The 21183-nt window shown below is 39.2% G+C and overlaps 1 long non-coding RNA gene and 1 other non-coding gene across 2 annotated transcripts; both read left to right on the top strand.

Moving 5' to 3' along the window:
* Window positions 1–4039: 4039 nt before the first annotated feature.
* On the top strand, window positions 4040–7016 carry LOC133521795 (uncharacterized). The gene is made up of 2 exons (XR_009799935.1): window positions 4040–5198; window positions 5270–7016. It is a non-coding gene; the product is annotated as an uncharacterized LOC133521795 (long non-coding RNA).
* A 13098-nt stretch (window positions 7017–20114) lies between these two features.
* Trnaa-cgc (transfer RNA alanine (anticodon CGC)) lies at window positions 20115–20186 on the top strand. Its single transcript has one exon. It is a non-coding gene; the product is annotated as a tRNA-Ala (tRNA).
* Window positions 20187–21183: the final 997 nt, after the last annotated feature.

Raw genomic sequence — 21183 nt, 5'->3', positions numbered from 1 at the left:
TAAAACGCGTGTGTCGTTTGTTTTGATTACTGCACGTCTAGCGGATATTATGTACTTATACAGGTTGTCTCGTGGCAGATATCCGATTTGAAAATTTGTTTTATCATAATTATTATATGTATTAAACCCGATTTTTTTTTAAAGATGGCAGGAATTTAATTTTTTGAAAACACATTCTCTACTTAGATTTTAATCAGTTTAGCTGACGGTGCATATTGCCGGCGTATATTGAAATTAACGCAAAATATGCGCCTTGAATCACTATCATGATTTTAATTTCTTGTTCTAAAACGTCTAGAGCCGAAATGGCACTATTGACTGCTATAGATCAAATCCATAAGTGAACAACCGTGGGTTAGATACGGCTCAATAGCATATGCACGCTGCTCTGTTGACCAGCGATGCACTGTTACGCCACTAATCAATGCGCAATACTCGCGAAACTAAAAAAAAACCACGTCTCCCTCGCACTCCTCGTTCGAAAATCATTCGAATTCGAAATCGGAAATCTGCCACGGACCAACCTGTATATCTCGTAGAATAAGCACGTGTAGGACTAAAACGAGGTATTTACTGTTCGTCATTCAGTAATCCTCCTCTATTTAGTTCAAGGAAATGAAAGCGGAGACGCTTTCCAGATAGATTTTCGTACTTTGACTCGCCTGTTGCTATCTCTATTGTACGTGCATCATTATATTGCTGTCGCCCATGATGCCGGTTGCCAATGTCACTGTGCGAGGTTGAGGTGCGAGGTTTGTAAGTACCACAAACGTCCCCGTAAAACCAGCGGCGTTCACACATTGAACAGCCAACGATGTACGGTCGCGGAAATTGATTCTTTAGCAACTTGCGGTTCAAGTAAATTTGGCTGTACATAGTTATGGTAAGAGCTGTCCATTGTAACGTGACACGTTAACTGCTAAAGAATCAATTTCCTCGACTGTACGTTGGACCAGGTACGAACCATACCCAGGATCGCAACCTCACACATATGTGAAAAATAATGCTTTACCCCCTTATTCACAAACGTGTACTAAAGTTACGATGCCGCTAATCATCGTTTGTCCCTTTTCATCATACCAATACGTCGGAAATGGACAAACGATGATTAGCAGCATCGTAACTTTAGTACACGTTTATGAATAAGGGAGTTAGTGAATATAAACTTGAACAAACGTGATTCCTGTGGTGTACTTTTTCCATGTCCCGCAGTGCACAGCTGTTCGAAGTTACCGCGACGCGAGAGTCGTTTGTTTTGATTACACACGCTATATTATATATCTGCTATATGTATACAGATAGTATTTACATGTGTGTTGAATGAAACTGGTGTTAGGTTGATTTTAGGGAATTTTGTACCCCTTTTAGCCGATTTTTAAGTGTTCAGTAAGAATAATTTCCTTGAATAGCATTTAACTTTCGGTAAATGCTATAAATAAAACAACTCGTCCAAAAAACTGACATCCCAGATAACTTTTCCAAATATATAGATAAAATTCAAGTGCAAAAGTATATATTTTTTTTAAATACTACGTCGGTGGCAAACAAGCATACGGCCAGCCTGATGGTAAGCAGTTTCCGTAGCCTATGTACGCCTGCAACTCCAGAGGAGTTACATGCGCGTTGCCGACCCTAACACTCCGCACCCTCGTTGAGCTCTGGCAACCTTACTCACCGGTAGGAACATAACACTATGAGTAGGGTCTAGTGTTATTTGGCTGCGGTCTTCTGTGAGGTGGAGGTACTTCCCCAGTTGGGCTCTGCTCTAGATCTGGAATGCCCTACCACACAAAGCCAGGTGACATTCACAATGCCCATACCTCTCTTTTGGACATAGTTTAAGGACGTACCCGGGTCCTATCTTTTACAATCTCAATTGTTCAATACATATATAAAGACATCACTTTTCGTTAAGCTCTAACAGAATGCCAGAATACTTATGACACGTTGTTTGATGCTAACTGTACTGTGCTCGACGATGCCAAATTATATAATATCATGCAAACCTTACCGAAAGCAAATCATTATAGCCCTTGGCTTTAGCCGGGTAGTAATATTAAACTGAATCTCATTATAACCCGCCGGTTATAATGAGATTTCACTTCTCATAGTTCTTATTGTTATGTTTTTAAAGTCTAATTTCGTGAAGCCCGTACGGCGGCACACGCGGCGCGGCGGCCGTCACACTGATTTGAAAATCGAATTTATTTATTCGATAATCGTGCTGGCCACCACAAGCTGGATATTGTTTATGAATAAATAAATTGGAAAAAAAACAAAAGCCGCGAGTGCTACAAGACGCTTGACGTTGTGTATCAAACATTCATTTTCATTTTTGATTTATTTTAATAAAATATTATTTCTAGTAAGTAGTCTTACTTTTTTGACGTGACAACGTCTTATAATTCGATGGAGCCGGCTGCACGCACGAAAAAACATGACTCATGCGGCGTTACCTCGCTCTGAGGCGTTCCATTTAAGGCTTGAAGTGCAAGCGAGAGCGCGCAACGAGCGACAAAGGGGCACAATCGGCCTCCGCGTTCGGCAGCAATTGTATTTATGCGTACAAATAAATATAACTTGATCAATTCAATTGTGATTTCCATTTACCTCCTCTATATCCATACAAAATATCTATCAAACAAATAAAATTAAAATTTTATTTTGAATAATTAAACCATTCATCAGTATTTTCTTATGACGTTGTCACGTTCAACTATCGTCAGTAAACCGACTTTACAGACAACCGTTTTTTTTTGTCTCGCAGGAGGTATGAAAAGTAGAGTATACTCCTAGGAAATAAATCTGTTTTTGTCTTGGGCGCGCTTGAATCCCTCACTGCACTCAGGACTCAGTCTTAATTCCCTTGCTTCGCTCTAGAATTTACTTATAACCCCCTCGCTGCGCTCGGGAATTAAATCTGAGTCCTTCCTTACGTTCAGGATTCAATATCGCGTCCGTGACATAAAACAGTACTTTATCCCCGTGTTGTATAATCTACAAATATTTTACAATACGGTATATTTCGTCTAGATAGACAGCGACATATATTTTAGTATCGTTGGCGTGTGTGGTGCTTAGCTAAGATATATATCGGTGTCTGTCGGTATCTGTGACGGGCTTAACCTTTTGAACGCTTTATGTCATAAACACAAACATTATTCAATAAGCGAGCTAATGGAAACTTAATTTGAAAGTGTGAAGGTTACTTTGACAATGTCCGCCATAACACCTATAATTATCCTTGGCGCTGTGGGCATGACTAGTAACATCGATTTTATGTATTCTTGGTGTACAAGAGGTTAAGGCACGAAGGTTAAACATACTTTGCTAACGAGTGAAACGCATAATTTTTCACCACACCTTTTTCTTCCTTGCGTTATATTGGCATTTTGCCACGGCTCATTGGAGTCTGGGGTCCGCTTGGCAACTAATCCCTAGAATTGGCGTAGGCACTAGTTTTTACGAAAGCGACTGACATTTGACCTTACAACCCAGAGGGTAAACTATGCCTTATTATAAATTAGTCCGGTTTCCTCAAGATGTTTTCCTTCACCGAAAAGCGACTGGTGAATATTAAATGATATTTCGTACATAAGTCCCGAAAAACTCATTGTAGTGGGGTCGTTATAGGACAATACCAATATTTTTCTCATTAAAGCATGAGACTTGGCACACTTGTTACTAAGGTGGACCAGAGTCGAAAACGCCCGGGAGGCAGAGGGAGACACCCCTCTAGGGGGGAGGGGGAGGGGGTGAAGTTTTCCTACGCCGCGCGCACTGTTGGTCGTTATAACTACTAAACTATAGCTACTAGGGCAAGTGTGGTATCATTTTCGGATAAATAAAAGATGGTCAATCATTTTCTAAAACAAAAAAAACACCTTTACATAGAAAAAAATTGAAATACGGCCCAAAATCTAAAATCTTTTGAGTAAAAAAAATCTTTCAAGGTCAATAAATTTTTAATGATTACCGATATCGGATTTAAAAAAATATATTTAAAAAGGCGCATTAATACAGATTCCAAAAATATAAGTAACATTGCAAATATTTAAGAAAAAAATTGTTTAAAAAAATATAGAACACCGCGCGGCAGAGTCGTAAAAAATTCTTAGCCAATTATGAACATCAAAAACGAGTTTTATAGGTTGCTAGTGTCCTGTAAGCTGTAACTAATAAGCATGGAGTTTTCATTAGATATAGTATATCATCATATCAGCTCATATATGTCCCCACCGAGGGGCTCGAGCCTACCCTGCATTAGGGTGATCGGGCCTTAGTCGATCACGCGAGCCCAGTGCGGGTTGGTCGACTTCACACACAAGCTTCGAGTTTCCTCGCAGCCGTGTGCAGGTTTCCTCACGATGTTTTCCTTCACCGTAAGAGCGTCGAATAAACGTACATATGAAATCGAGATTCGAAAACACATTGGTATGCGGCCAGGATTCGAACCACGACCTCCCATGCACAGGAGGTAGCGGTCTTAAGCATTACGCCACCGACGCTCTCTATATATAGTATATAGCTCAATTTTAATAATTATTTGATAGAAGACATTTTTTATCGTGTGTATAAGCATATTTAAACTTATGGCTCAGCTGGGCACGATTTCAAGTGACCCAAAATCTATAAAGAAATTAAACAAACAGTATAGAATTTTACTTAAAAATGTTTATTATTTACAGGGGTCGTACAAAAAGTGCGGATGACGTCAAACCACTTATAGGATGATTTCAAATAGTATTATTTCAAATAGTATTTTTGATTTTCATAAACAATTATCACTTATCATTTATAGTGAGTATACCTCTTTATTAAACGATATCGCCACTTGAAATGAGTAAGGTACGTTTTTGACTGACACATTGTCAATCAGATGAACAATAAATTGACTTCGTTATTGTTTAGCTATTGTATCTTCACGATTATATTTAGCTAAAATTTATATTTACTAATGTACAATAAGAAAAAGCTCTAAAATGTCATCTTTACTCGAATATTGTGGCAATCCCACAGACTTGTTCTAACTAATAGAGCAGCTTTCATCGGGATTTTAACGGGAAAGGAAAAAAAAGTGCAATAGATGCATGGAACGCATTTCCCAATGCCACAGAAGGGTTTCTGGCAGCATATGAGGGGAGTACTAGCGAGGCGTTTACAGTAATCGAAAAGTTTGTCGTCATTTTATATGACAGGTAATAAGCACTTTTTAAAACTAGCAATACAATAAAATAGTCTAGTAACTAATTTTATTGTTTTGTTTTAGAGCCACTTCATTTACAACCGTAAACGAAGCCCGAAAGCACCTATTCTCGAAAAAAGACCGCCAATTGGAGAATATACCTCCGACGAAAGCTGCTCTATACCAGCATTTCCTGCGGGCAGTGTTCCAAGCAGTCCATGTATGGGGTCAGATGTCACCGAATCAAAATCTTCCCTGTCCATCTAACTGGGGATGGAGAAAAGTCAGTGAAAGCTGGCAACCTACATGGACAGACTTGCCCGTAGCTGCAGATGCATGCCTGGAAATGATCCGGTGCAGATGCAAAAAGAGGTGCGGCGGCTCGAGGTGCCGGTGCTTTCAGCGGCAACTTAAGTGCACGGAGCTTTGCGATTGTGGGGGACAATGTAAATAATCAGGGGTCGGACAAAAAGTGCGGATGACGTAAAAATGACGTAATCTTGCACACAGGATGATGTTTGAGTTTGTATTTAAACTTCCGTGTGACATGTAGTAACAAAGTAGTATTAATGAAGTAACAAAATAATCGTAAATAAATCCATGGAATTAATAATACAGGTGGTAGGGTGATGTAGTGAATAAAATAAATTTCACGAAACTTGTTACCATAAGGTATAATTATTTGAAATTAGTTAGAACAAGTCTGTGGGATTGCCACAATATTCGAGTAAAGATGACATTTTAGAGCTTTTTCTTATTGTACATTAGTAAATATAAATTTTAGCTAAATATAATCGTGAAGATACAATAGCTAAACAATAACGAAGTCAATTTATTGTTCATCTGATTGACAATGTGTCAGTCAAAAACGTACCTTACTCATTTCAAGTGGCGATATCGTTTAATAAAGAGGTATACTCACTATAAATGATAAGTGATAATTGTTTATGAAAATCAAAAATACTATTTGAAATAATACTATTTGAAATCATCCTATAAGTGGTTTGACGTCATCCGCACTTTTTGTACGACCCCTGTAAATAATAAACATTTTTAAGTAAAATTCTATACTGTTTGTTTAATTTCTTTATAGATTTTGGGTCACTTGAAATCGTGCCCAGCTGAGCCATAAGTTTAAATATGCTTATACACACGATAAAAAATGTCTTCTATCAAATAATTATTAAAATTGAGCTATATACTATATATAGAGAGCGTCGGTGGCGTAATGCTTAAGACCGCTACCTCCTGTGCATGGGAGGTCGTGGTTCGAATCCTGGCCGCATACCAATGTGTTTTCGAATCTCGATTTCATATGTACGTTTATTCGACGCTCTTACGGTGAAGGAAAACATCGTGAGGAAACCTGCACACGGCTGCGAGGAAACTCGAAGCTTGTGTGTGAAGTCGACCAACCCGCACTGGGCTCGCGTGATCGACTAAGGCCCGATCACCCTAATGCAGGGTAGGCTCGAGCCCCTCGGTGGGGACATATATGAGCTGATATGATGATATACTATATCTAATGAAAACTCCATGCTTATTAGTTACAGCTTACAGGACACTAGCAACCTATAAAACTCGTTTTTGATGTTCATAATTGGCTAAGAATTTTTTACGACTCTGCCGCGCGGTGTTCTATATTTTTTTAAACAACTTTTTTCTTAAATATTTGCAATGTTACTTATATTTTTGGAATCTGTATTAATGCGCCTTTTTAAATATATTTTTTTTAATCCGATATCGGTAATCATTAAAAATTTATTGACCTTGAAAGATTTTTTTTACTCAAAAGATTTTAGATTTTGGGCCGTATTTCAATTTTTTTCTATGTAAAGGTGTTTTTTTTGTTTTAGAAAATGATTGACCATCTTTTATTTATCCGAAAATGATACCACACTTGCCCTAGTAGCTATAGTTTAGTAGTTATAACGACCAACAGTGCGCGCGGCGTAGGAAAACTTCACCCCCTCCCCCTCCCCCCTAGAGGGGTGTCTCCCTCTGCCTCCCGGGCGTTTTCGACTCTGGTCCACCTTAGTAACAAGTGTGCCAAGTCTCATGCTTTAATGAGAAAAATATTGGTTCCCATACATTGAGTGCACCTAAAAACTAGGGCTCCTGATATCCGTGATACACGCCGATCCGTAGCTACGGGTTCTTAAGCCCGGCGGTACTAAGATCACGAATTTCACGAACACGCCAAGGTACGTACCTCGTACCTGCGTTCGCGACCGGATTCACGTGACACGCCGTGACCGTGACACGCCATGATACGTAGCCCGTACCTGCGTTCGTGTGCGGAGCTTCGGGCTCGGTTCCGTTGGATAGGTACTTATCGCACGTCTCGTAGTTTCGACATGCCCGGGAGAAAAATAAATAAGGCCTAGGTATTATTGAATTAAGTTACCACTTAGTATTGTATTTTTTGCATCGATTTGAATATAATGGTTATATCTAAATAATTTATGGGGTTATCCTGTTTTTTGTATAACCAGCTAATGATTAATAGTCAAAACTAGCGACTTGCTCGTTGCATAGCACTAATATAAATATAAGGTGTAAAACTCCCTAGTAAGTATCATTATAATTATGAACTTAAGCAACGCTGTGCTACTGGTTGTCATTATTAAATCAAGAGAAGACATTTTTCTCTGTTAAGTATTAATGAAATGAATGAAAAAGCAAACTTGAACTTGTAAAAGCTTGCTACTATCAAAGAATATAACGTAGCCTAAATATAAACAAGGCAATCCTAATCCAAAGAAACAAAAGGGTCTGCAAATCTTCGGTAGGTATGATAAAATTGATAAAGGTAATACAGGTAAACAAATTCAACAAAAACACATGTACGGGGCCACGGAAAAAAAGTACGCAGCTGCAGTTCTTATCAGTTTCGGACTTTCGGGGCATTAAAGAGTACTGTTTATTTCTAGATTGAAGGTATAGTTTCTATTTTCCTCCGTGAGCTTCTACGGGTTATCGTCTTATCTATTGTTTAAAAACCGCAAAGGCGCGTGCCACTATAAAAAAATGGTTAGGCCGCATAGGTAGCGTTTATTGAATTACTACTCTATTGAGCACGGAATAAGATTCATTATGAACTAATACAGAATTCTAACAGAATAGCTGTCTGATCTCTATTGGTGCGTCTAAGGTAGGCGACTAAACGCTCTCAAACCAGCTTAACTTGTGACACTGCGATCCGAAACAAAGATACGTATTCGAAGACCTCGCTTGCACTGGTAATGCGAGCGCACGGCTAGCTAGCGCAAAGGAAGCAATGTTATGTTTCTCGAGGAGCAGGTAAAAAACAGGGCCGGTTTTTCACAAAAATAAACAATAAAACAATGGTAAAATAGTAATAAATATGTATATCCATTTAACAATCCCGCACTACTAATGTTAAAATAGACCTATATGTTATAATTATGTACACTAAAATAAAGATATTATTTACAATAGAGTACACATTTAGTAAAACATTTATAGAAATTTATATTATGAGTCAACAAAAAAATAAGTAACATATACATAATAGTGTATGCATAAAATAAATAAATATAAAACAAAATATGCATATCGTTTAGAGTCAAATCACGCTAACTCTTTCAAGCAAACCATACAAACAGTGTCAGTTTGTTAGAAGTCTGAAGAACGCTAACTCTTCAGACTTATTTATTACTATTTTACCATTGTTTTATTGTTTATTTAAAATTAGCCTGTTTAAAGTTTAAAATTAGCAAACAACTGTTTAAACAGTTGATTATAAAAATGAGTATATCTCGTTATTATTGTAATTACACAAACCCATTCTGTTAGATGTGTACCTACTATTTAAATAGTGTTATGTTTTATCTCTTTAAATTAAACAACGTAAAACCACCCAAATATATTTGTGTGAAAATCCGGCCCTGTTTTTTACCTGCTCCTCGAGAAACATAACATTGCTTCCTTTGCGCTAGCTAGCCGTGCGCTCGCATTACCAGTGCAAGCGAGGTCTTCGAATACGTATCTTTGTTTCGGATCGCAGTGTCACAAGTTAAGCTGGTTTGAGAGCGTTTAGTCGCCTACCTTAGACGCACCAATAGAGATCAGACAGCTATTCTGTTAGAATTCTGTATTAGTTCATAATGAATCTTATTCCGTGCTCAATAGAGTAGTAATTCAATAAACGCTACCTATGCGGCCTAACCATTTTTTCATAGTGGCACGCGCCTTTGCGGTTTTTAAACAATAGATAAGACGATAACCCGTAGAAGCTCACGGAGGAAAATAGAAACTATAATAATGACATATTATTGTTAGAGCGTTTAGAGCGAGACTAACAAGCTAAGCCAACATACCGGTTTTTTTTTTTGGAGATAAGAAGTGCAGTTGCACGTGCAGACAAAGATAATAAGATTTGCGAGCGACTTATTAGAATGAAACAAACAATATACATAAGTAGCTGTGGGCTTTACCTTTTATTCGTGAAGTTGAAAGAAGTGACCGCGATGTTTTGTTTTACAAATTCGTGGTATTTTTTATTTAATCTGGAGGGAGCAGTTTAGAATTTTGAACTCACATTCATTGTCATTAGTTACTCCTGACATCATAGTTGGTCTCCTGACACACAGTGTTGTTGTATTATTTTAGCAACTCGTTTGTGTTCCTGCCGGTGAGTAAGGTTGCCAGAGCTCAACGAGGGGGGGGGGGCGGGTTTAGGGTCGGCAACGCGCATGTAACTCCTCTGGAGTTGCAGGCGTACATAGGCTACGGAGACTGCTTACCATCAGGCGGGCCGTATGCTTGTTTGCCACCGACGTAGTATAAAAAAAATTATATTAAAGTAGTTATTCATTGTAATTAATGTTTGGTTCTTTTCATTTATTACTCATTAATATTTAAAAGGCCTTACTATTGAAAATAAATTTTAATTGAAAAGTAATGAAACGGAATTAGAGCTATGAATAAAAAATTCATGATAAATATTTATTCGTAGCTCTTAGAGACCGCATCGTATCTTCACTCAACGTCGCGGGCGGACCGAACCGGCGTGTTCTTAAGATACGTGAAGCCGTGATCACGCCTACACGGATCTACACGGATTCACGTACCCTAATTTCACGTAGCCGAATGTCACGTGCGGAACGGACCAGAAAACCGTAGCCGTGAATCACGAAACCGGGCGCACGGCTACGGGTTCACGAATCACGGACACGACCGCGAGCCCTAAAAACCCCACTATTGGTAGGAGCCGGGGTTTGAATCCGCGACCTCCGGATTGCAAGTCACACACTCTTACCGCTAAGTCACCAGTGCTTCAATTTTTCACCACACCAATACGAGGAAAATACCAACTGTGAAACATTACAAATCAAATCCAAATAATTAAACGCTATCAAATATTTAATAATTCAAAATCATCACTAATAAAAAGTACACCCTACCCTACCAGCCAACATGAGGAAACAACTCAAAAATGTTCATCAATACTTTATCACTCTTGTGAATAAAATGCAGCCTTTATGAACCGGTGTGCTAGAAAGATAATGGCCGTTCTTCTTATAACAGAAACAGATGACAAGCAACACGTGGAAATTAGGCTGCCAGGGTTGCACTATTTGTATCTTCGTCGTTTCTCGCCAGAATTCTGTGACACCGTGCCGTGAGCGAGAGCATATTAGCCTGTTAACAGTCTTGACGGGGTTATTATTTAATATAACTACGTCCAAAAGAGAGGTATGGGTATTGTGAATGTCATCTCGCTTTGTGTGGTAGGGCACAGCCAGTGGATGTCATTCCAGATCTAGAGCAGAGCCCAACTGGAGAAGTACCTCCACCTTACAGAAAACAGCAGCCAAATAACACTAGACCCTACTCATAGTGTTGTGTTCCTGCCGGTGAGTAAGGTTGCCAGAGCTCAACGAGGGGGGGCGGGTTTAAGGTCGGCAACGCGCATGTAACTCCTCTGGAGTTGCAGGCGTACGTAGGCTACGGAGGCTGCTTACCATCAGGCGGGCCGTATGCTTGTTTGCCACCGACGTAGTATAAAAAAAAAAAATTTGACGCTTGGAGAGTCTTTACACCTCCAAATCTTATTAGTATACTCTAATATTGAGGACCTGCTACATCTCTAAATTTAATGTAGGTATTATTAACCAATAAAGACTATACTCGTACATATCTGTTCTATTGTACTGATTTATTTCATGATTCCTTCTTCCTCGCGTTGTCCCGGCATATTGCCACGGCTCATGGAAGCCTGGGGTCCGCTTGACAACTAATCCCAAGATTTGACGTAGGCACTAGTTTTTACGAAAGCGACTGCCATCTGACCTTCCAACCCAGAGGGTAAACTAGTCCGGTTTCCTCACGATGTTTTCCTTCACCGAAAAGCGACTGATAAATATCAAATGATATTTCGTACATAAGTTCCGAAAAACTCATTGGTTGGTACGAGCCGGGGTTTGAACCCGCGACCTCCGAATTGCAAGTCGCATGCTCTTACCGCTAGGCAACCACATTTATTTTATGATTATTATATGTAATGTTTACCCAGGTATTAACTCTTGTATTTATAAATGTTGTTATGTATTTTTATGTCATTATATGATGTCACTGTTAGGGCCTGTTTCACAATGTCCAAGTAAAGTATTGGATATAACTCGGACGCAACTAAATTATTCGTTATTTCTTGTGCCACCAGAGGGCCACTGTTGTTACGTCACGGTGTCAACAAATCCTTAACCTTACTATTTTTCCCCAATCCTTATTGTGAATAATGCGTGCTGAGGTTTTCGTGTCATTCGTGGGAATGTTGTATTTTATGAGCGTCATCAGTTACCATTCCCGGGGTTAGAGGGTATGACGAGATACTGTTAAGGGAAAACGGGGGTTGCATTACTTGTTTATTTTGTAGAAGCGTTTACCTGTATGGGGGAGAAAGAATGCCATCTGTTTGAGGGGCACATCGAATTTGTTCTCATTTTATAATCATAATAAATCCGGCTGCTAGGAAAATGCGCTGTTTACATTTGGAGTAGTCAGTAGTGCCCAGGCGGGCTTACTACGGGCATAAAGAAAGTAAGCTAAGAGTGCTCAGTAGATATATTTTTAGATTAAAACCTATTTGTAATAAGTCATACTTATAATATAAGCGAGCTTTGCGAAAAATTGTTTGTAATAATGCGGGTTGTGTAGACTCGTCGAGTCACCCCGAGTCATACCGAGAACGAGGGTGTACATGCTGCTTGCCCTTCTCATCTCGCTCTTCCTCGTCTCGTCTTGCGTTTCTCCGAATGGTTCGGAGCGGTGCCGAGATTCTCGGTGAGAGGCTCTCGACGAGTGTGTACAGCCGGCATAAGATTTAAGCTTAATCAGTACTAACGAGGTATTATCTTTTAAGTAAGTTTTCTAAACTTACCATACCTCCCATACAATTTACTAGCTTATTAAGTTTGCAAACAGATGTATGGAGTGAGCACTCTAAGCGTATTTATTTCTCTATGGTTGAGATTAGCAGACTGTACTGTTATTTTAATTCTCAGGTAGATCTCGGTAGGTCTCCTTTCAGAATTTGAAAAATAACTGTATGAATCTAAATTTGCAACCGTGTTATTTTTTAGGCCTTTTTGGGACTGGTAGGTACAGTCAAGGTATTAAATATCGACACGAATAAAGTGCTAAAAATATGTACACACTACTCTAATGTATAGGCAATACGGTCGTGTATACATATTTTTGGCACTTTGTCCGTGTCGATATTTAATACCTTGACTGTACTATAGTTATTAACGAAATCCGCAACGAGTGGTGATAAATTAAAACACGACCGAAGGGAGTGTTTTAAGTCGACACGCGAGTTGCGAATTACCTATTCCCACGTGTATCGTACAACGTTTTACAGTACATATGGCCCTTTATGTTTCGACATATGCACGGAAAGTGCTCATTCCCGCACGCGTGCGGGAAAGTAGAACCATATGTACTGTAAAAATATGTCCGATCTCAGTTTTTATTACGACGAGCTTTTATTTAATTTGCTCTGTTAGTATGTATGTATGTATGGGTCAAATCTTGTAAAATAAATTTGACCCACTTCCCGGTTTCCGATTGAACTGAAATTTCTCATACATATGTAAGTCGGGCGACAATGCAATATTATGGTACCATCGAGCTGATCTGATGATGGAGACAAGAGGTGGCCATGGGAACTCTGTGATGTGGCAGGAATACAACACTACTTGAGTAGGATCTAGTGTTATTTGGCTGCGCTTTTCTGTAAGGTGTACTTCCCCAGTTGGGCTCTGCCCTAGATCTGGAATGACATCCGCTGTGCTGTGTCCACACAAAACGAGATGACATTCAGTGCCCATACCTCTCTTTTGGACGTAGTATAAGGATGACACGCTAGAACGGGCTGGGGCCGGGCTGGAGCTTCCGGCGCTTCGTTTTCTATGGAAAGCACCACGTGGTCACCGATCAGCCGTCATAGAAAATAACGTGTCGGACGCCTCGGCCCGGGCCCGGGCAAGTCTAGCGTGAGCCATACTTTAAGGACCTATCCGGATCCAGGGTAAGAGTCGTTGTAGAGATGTATTTGTAAGTAAAAGGTGTTGATTATTCTTGCGTGATTTAATCTACGTGATATCGAAAGTACACGTAGTTTCCATAAATATAGGCTTTAAAGTATGCCGAAAACGAATGCTCAAAACCCTCTCTCTATCTCTCAAACGAATAAAAATAAATCTAAGAAAAGCGGTTCAAATACGCCGCACGAAATCACTTGCCCGTCAGTCCAAATGGAACCCACTAAATACGCACCAGTTACGAAACGTTCAGCCTTAGAAAACACACGTTGCAATGCATTGTCGAACTACGCAGCGTTTGGCGATCCAGAAGCTGTCTTTGAACGGTATACATTTAACATTAAACCATTAAACTTTATTGATAAGTTAATTAAAGCTATACATACATTTTACATTTATACTATGTAGATATATAAATAATGAAAAAAAAAACATTAAAATTGACTATAAACTAATCAGGAGTAAAAGTAAACAAAAAGAAAGACACAAATACAAAAATTTATCAAACAACCCGTCCCGAGCCCTCCCAGACGCAAAGGTGCCCATCACGCTCGCCGCGTTGCCACGCTGAATCGCGATAGACAGCCTCTGTATCAGGAATGACCCGGAACGAGGATCATGACCCCTCTCCCTCAACCGCCGCCCCAATTCGCTCAAGAAAATTTTGGCCTCGGCACACCAACACCCGGACGTCTCTACCGCTAACGGGACAAACATATATCTCGACAGCAGCACCGAGTACTTATCGCGCTTTCGGAGTGCCGCAAATTCAGCCGCCGCTCCTGCCGTCCGGACAGTCCGGCCAATGTGCGAGGCGGCAAAAGTGCTGACACAAGTGGCATTCCAGAGAAGACACTTAGCCCTTTCCCATGGTACAAGAGTCAGCCCGTCAGGTCTTTTGCCATCGGACCGGCTCAGTCCTGGAGGCTCCATCAAGCACGGCACATTTGCTGACAAAAGTGCTCTCCTTACAATATCATTTAGGGCATGGTGCCGTGAAAACCTCCCCACGCCCCGACAACAACTCAACGCATGGTGACCATTACTCTCAACCATAGTGCCGCAGATGCATATGTGAGGTTCGCAAACATCGCAGCCCAGGCGAAGAGCGACAGCCACCCGCATTGAGTTGTTGTCGAGAAGGGTACCCACATGTGGAGAGGGAAGTGCATGTAACCATGCCCCCGCCTCAGGCCTAGAAACAGCCATAAGCCTAGCCTTGTCTGTCCCACAGCGTTTTCCAGCAGGCCATCGAAAATTCGCCTCACGCCTATGTCATCCCACATGCGCTGACGGTCCGGTTTATCTCGCATCTCTGCATTCGGATTGAGAGCCCTCCAAGCCTCCAGAGCATCAGACGCAAAAGGGATTGTGGCCCTGTCACCATCCAAAGATAAAATTTTAGTGACAAGGTCCACAACTCCCCCCGACGACGCCAAGAAGGCCGGCAGACTGATATCACGAGCACGCCGTATGCCCAAACCTCCGTTCCGTATGGGCAAAGATGCCAGAGACCACTGATCCGGATTGAGGGAGACATTTAATAAACGCTCAACCGACTACTCCTTCAACACACAGTCGAAGGAGTCGATATGAGCGGGGAGCAACCAGACTGGTACGGTGCGCAAAAAGTAAATTATTTTAGGCACGGCAAAACAGACCCGCAAAAGAACCAAAGCTACGTGCGCCGGGAGATCCCTCAATTTCTCTACAGCCAACAGGAGAAGCTGCCTTCTCTCTTCGAAAGCTTCCGGAATCGCTTCTGAACAAATTGGAGAGCCCAATAGAGCGAACGACTGAGCAGACACCTCCTTGAGACCGGGGAGCAAACTACTGAAAATAGAGAAAGAAGCACGGGTCTCAGCGCTGCAGGGGAAAAACTCGCATTTTTCAGGATTGACCTCTAGACCTAGAACCTGAAAACGTGGCAGGAACCTGAAAGCCTGGAACGTGGCACAAAAATGCTTTACATCATTATGGAAGAGTTGATACTCTTCACACTGCTGGGTCGATTTTTATCAAACATAGCGTAAAACCACCGCAAGGAAACACGCTTTCACGTAAATGGCATCGATATCGGGCCATCTGTTTGAGAGCCACACACAGATGCAGCTGTCTACCCAGAATGTAAAAATCAACATCCTAATAAAATACAAATATTCCCACAAATTGTGAACCTCCTTACCAATGTGCGGCTCACTATTTGAGAGAATCCCAGTGTAACTGATATTGAAGTAAGACAAAAGGATAAAGTTCTGGCTAATCCTCTAACTGTAGAATGAACTGATAATAAATAGACGTACGAAAAACTAACCCGTAAACAATATCCTTCTCTAAAACTCTTAATTTAGATTATTCTTACTTATACAGACTGCTCTTCCGCGCATCCTTTATAGACAGCGGGCCAGGAGCATATTTCGTAAGTCATCGCCTCCCGGCTGATACTTTGTCAGATGATAGTTTAGATGCTGTTTTAAACTATAAAAACCGTCACCCGGTTTCATCGCGGTAAATGAACATGTAAAAAATATACGCCTTACCACTTTAAGGTGCGACCAGACCGCAGCTTAAAAAACGGTCACGATACGGAATCGCAGTGACGCGTCGTATGCGTACCGTTTTTGACGCATGCTCCCCCCACCAACGGAGCGGCAGCTGACGTCCACGAGAGTTCATCATACCTAGCCGTTAACCACTACACGAGTTTTCAGCCGGGAGGCGATTGGTCATGGAAATTATTCCTTGCTCGCGGTCTATTAGGATTTAATGCTAGCGAGCGATTAGTGTAGCTACACCGCTCCGTGTGTTTTACGCCTAAAGCTTCATTGTCTAAGTTTTGAGGTTATAGCCATTCGACATTTGAACTTTGGGCCAGTTTAGACCCCAACTTATAAGTCAATATCAAAACCCTCGTGGAATAATAGCCGGACTATATCTATCAAGATTTCAAGCTTTCGTGTACAGTCGCCATCACATATATCGGAGCGGCCGAGGTGCTCAAAAATATATGAACACGCACTCTAACGCCTTGACAATAGAGGCGTGTTCAGATATTTGTGAGCGCCTTGGCCGCTCCGGTATATCTGATGGCGACTGTACCAATGTGGTTACGGAAGTTTGAAAATTGCTATTTGTTTCAAGAAACATTTTCAGTTTTATGTGAGGGGAAATAAATTAACCATTTCGAAAATAGTAGCTGTTATAAAGGCGAACTTATCTATTTGGGATTTTTGCTAGTCAATATTATTGTGGTACGCTAATAATACGCCATGTATGAAGTTCTCATAAGCTTTTCAATTCCATTCAAGTGTTTTTACTTCAGATTATGCATCCAATATCTGGAAAATTGAGCTTTGCTCGGAAAACATATAAAAACTCAAAAATGCACGTTTCCTCAGGGATAAGACCTAGCTAGATCGATTTTTCACCCCCGAAAACCCCCATATAGCAAATTTCATCGGAGCCGTTCCCGAGATCCCCAATATATATACAAGAATTGCTAGTTTAAAAGTAAAAGATATCGTATTAGTTACAAACAAATAAAACTTAAATTAACTCAAATGCTATACTAGTTAGTTTACTCGTATTTTAATAAATAATACTAAATTAAATTATTGTTCACCTACAGCAGCCTACAGGCTATTTGACATAGGTCGCCATAGACTTGACCTCATCTAGCCAATGTGTCAATATTTTACAGTTATATCTGCTGACAATTACCTTATGTAATTAGCAATTATCCATTAGACACATGATTAGATACATTCTATGAATACAATAGAATATAATGAAGTCAATTAATAGTGTATTTTACTCGTACTTAAAAACGAACTCCAAAACTTCAAAACTTATATACGTTCATCATAATGTCTTGCGGAGATGAACGAGCCAGAGTCAGGGGGCCTACCATGGAAACCGAAATGCGCAAGTTGCTGGGATCTTTCTCTGTTACTCGCACTAAGACGTGATTAGAGTGACAGAGAAAAATGACCGCAATTGACGAACTTCGATTTCCGCGGTTATAAATGATTTTTTTCTATCCCTGACCATCACTGGGTCATTCTACTTTTCGTTGTACATACGTTTTTGACATTTTTTTGTTAAATGCATATTTTAGAATACTTGGCCATTACATTCATTTTCTGTTTTGTGATGGAAAAAGAGGCTTAATTAGGCTATAAATCCCGGTAGCGGTCCTTGATTGTCTTCCGACTTGTATTTAAGGCATTTACCACTGCCTTACCATCTTTTTACATTAATAAATATTAATATATGAATTTTGGTCAACAAATTCGTATTATTTGGTTCAGGTACAATTTGGGAATGCAATTTCAATACACGAATTAAACATCTATAGTAAACACTCCTATAATGGAACAGGTACCAGTAATGGAATGGTATAGACAAATCCTCTAAAACAAGTATTTACCATAATTTTTCAATTGCTGGCAATATTTTACCATAAACAAGAGCCAAAGAGCTGCTTAGGTTAAATTTTTTATTGATATTTGTTAGTTTGAAAATTAATGGCGTCATACATCCCATGACTGGAGCAAAAAACCATAGTTTTGATTGGTTAATAATATTGAAACCAATTGAAGTAGCTTTCATAAAATACATAGAAAACATAAAGGACGAATTGGACATTCAACTTTTAAAGCATATGCGGTAGAAATTTTACAGGTGTCGGTGAAATATTAAAAATACTCCGAATTTTCTCTTAAATGTCCCAAGACTGGTGCTGTTAACATATCATACTTTTCTGCAATAGATTAATGGCCATAAAAAAGTAGAATGACCCCACTATCATGTTAGAAAAAACTTTTACAATTTTTAATCGCGATTTCTTTGAACGTGAACTTTGCTCTCCGTGACTGCTCCTGCGACTTCCACTTCAGCTCTGATTGGCCCAAGTTTTAATTAAACAGAACAGTTGAATCGCTATTATCGCTAGTTTTGCTCCCACAGACTACTGAAGGTTTTCTTGTCGAGGTAAAAGTTATTGCACCGCGCATTAAATCAGAACAGCTAAGTCAATTTTCTTTGCTCTTTTTATGATAAATCTACTATTGATGTTTCAATAGTGGTTTTCATCATGGCTTAGGAAATTATATTCTCATTTTATATTGTTTTCTAACATTCAAAGCTTTTAACCTACTTGTTACTACCGACCTTTGTAACGACGTTTGGGTTTTTGTAGTGGTTAGTCAACAATATATAGAAAAATCATAAAAAAACAGGGTTAAGATTTTTAAGATTTAGGGTTATTCGGAATAAACCAATGGGTATAACCAATTCAAGATGAATAATAAAATAAAAACCAGCCAAGTGCGAGTCGGACTCGCGCACGAAAGCTACCGTACCATTATCTATAAAAACGGCAAAAAATAACGTTTGTTGTATGGGAGCCCCTTAAATATTTATTTTATTCTATTTTTAGCATTTGTTGCAACAGAAATACATCATCTGTGAAAATTTCAACTGTCTAACTATCACGGTTCATGAAATACAGCCTGGTGACATACGGGCAGACGGACGGACGGCGGAGTCTTAGTAATAGGGTCCCGTTTTACCCTTTGGGTACGGAACCCTAAAAATAACAAACCTAGTGTTGAAAAGATACCTTTGCACACTTTCCTTATAGAATTGAGCCTATAAAAATAAGAGAAAATAGTAGGTAGGTAACCAATCCATCAATGTCAATACAACCTACTTTACCAATACACTCTCTTCTAAGTCTAAATTGTATTGCAAGTGAAAGCAGTTATTTTTTGCTGGCTTCAGTTCAGTTTATTAGTAGTAGAAATATATGAATTTTTTCTTTTAAATATTTTTTTAAATAAATATTGGACATTCTTACCCAAATTGACTAAGCCCCAAAGTAAGCTTAAGAAGCCTTGTGTTGTGGGTACTCAGGAAACGATAAATATAATATATAAATACTTGAATAAATAGAAAATACCCATGACTCAGGAACAAATATCTGTGCTCATCACACAAATAAATGCACTTACCGAGATTCGAACCCAGGACAATATCGGCTTCATATTCAAGGTTTCATACCGGGCACAACTAGTTTGCGTTGTTTCATCACAGAATTCCCATGGCCACCTTGTGTCTCCATCATCATAATATTTCATTGTCATCCGATTTACACATGTACTTACGCATAATTCCAGCTCAGTCGGAAATCGGGAAGTGGGTCAAAAGTTTCTAAAATTTGACCCACACTAACTAACATAACAGGGCAAGTTAAACAAAAGCTGTAAAAAATATCACATACCTACTTAGCACTTCGGCATCAAAGTGAAAGGCTAAGACTGCCTAACTGTTGACATATTTCGCCTGTTCAGAGCACCGGGGGTGTAACTCAGTGGTAGAGTGTCTGCTTCGCATGCTGAAAGTCCTGGGTTCAAATCCCAGCACCTCCACATAAAATATCTCGTTTTCTTTTTTTTTCTTTTTTTACACAATTTTTAACCAAATGCGAAAAAGTAGTTTTTTTTTTTAATTTAGGTGTTTTTTTTGTATTTTGTTTTTAGACAAATGTCTGGCAATGTGCGACATTTTGAGGGTATCATGACCGCTACCAGGTGATTGTTTGTTATTGTTTGTTATTAATTGTTGCTGTACTTTCCGCTTTTCTTTTTGTCTTTTTGTATTTGTTGTACTAACACTTAGTTTTAAACCTTAAATGTTACTAACCATTATGGACCATTGTTGTCTTATGAAATAAATAAATTAAATTAAATTAAATTAAATATATACAGGTGTTTTTTTCTTAACCTGCAATATTTTATGATATGAATATATAAGTCATACTGAGCAACTTTAACTATAAGAGCAACACCGAAATAACGAAAAATCATTTTTCTGTTTCATACATTTTGGCTGGTGTAATGTTGATAGTTTCTATGGGAGAATAATTTTTTTTCGCGATTTCAGGTCCCATAGTAAAAGTTACTATTCACATCGTAAACTATCGCAAGTTATTAAACCAGCACCCTGTATACTATTATATATTTTTTCCTTTTTAATGCTCTGAATTATTTTGTAAAAAAAAAACATATTTTTTTGTAAGATATTTACATTATTTGATAAAAAACACAAGATAAAAAGCAAATCCTCGCAAGATGAAGCTTGTAACATGTCGGTTGTATCTTTAAAATACGAACTAACAAACTACTTACGATATTCATTTATATTCCGACCCGCACACGCGACGCTGGGTGAATATCCTCTATTATCTTATCTTATACAATAACACTTTTAAAACCAACCTTAAAATTATCGTGCTAAGGTATAAGTTCTAATGTAAATATTCCTTAAGATTTCTAGCAAGCTGAAAGGTACTTTAGTTGTGAAGAAATAGGGTTGGTATTGGATTGTTGTGCTAGTTAACGTTGTAATACAAGGTAGGGGTTAGGT

This window comes from Cydia pomonella, chromosome 10 (genome assembly GCF_033807575.1).
Source record: "Cydia pomonella isolate Wapato2018A chromosome 10, ilCydPomo1, whole genome shotgun sequence".
In the NCBI taxonomy this organism is placed as follows: Eukaryota; Metazoa; Arthropoda; class Insecta; order Lepidoptera; family Tortricidae; genus Cydia; species Cydia pomonella.
Note: the sequence above shows the minus strand (reverse complement) of the source record. Positions and strands in the feature narration are given on the sequence as shown.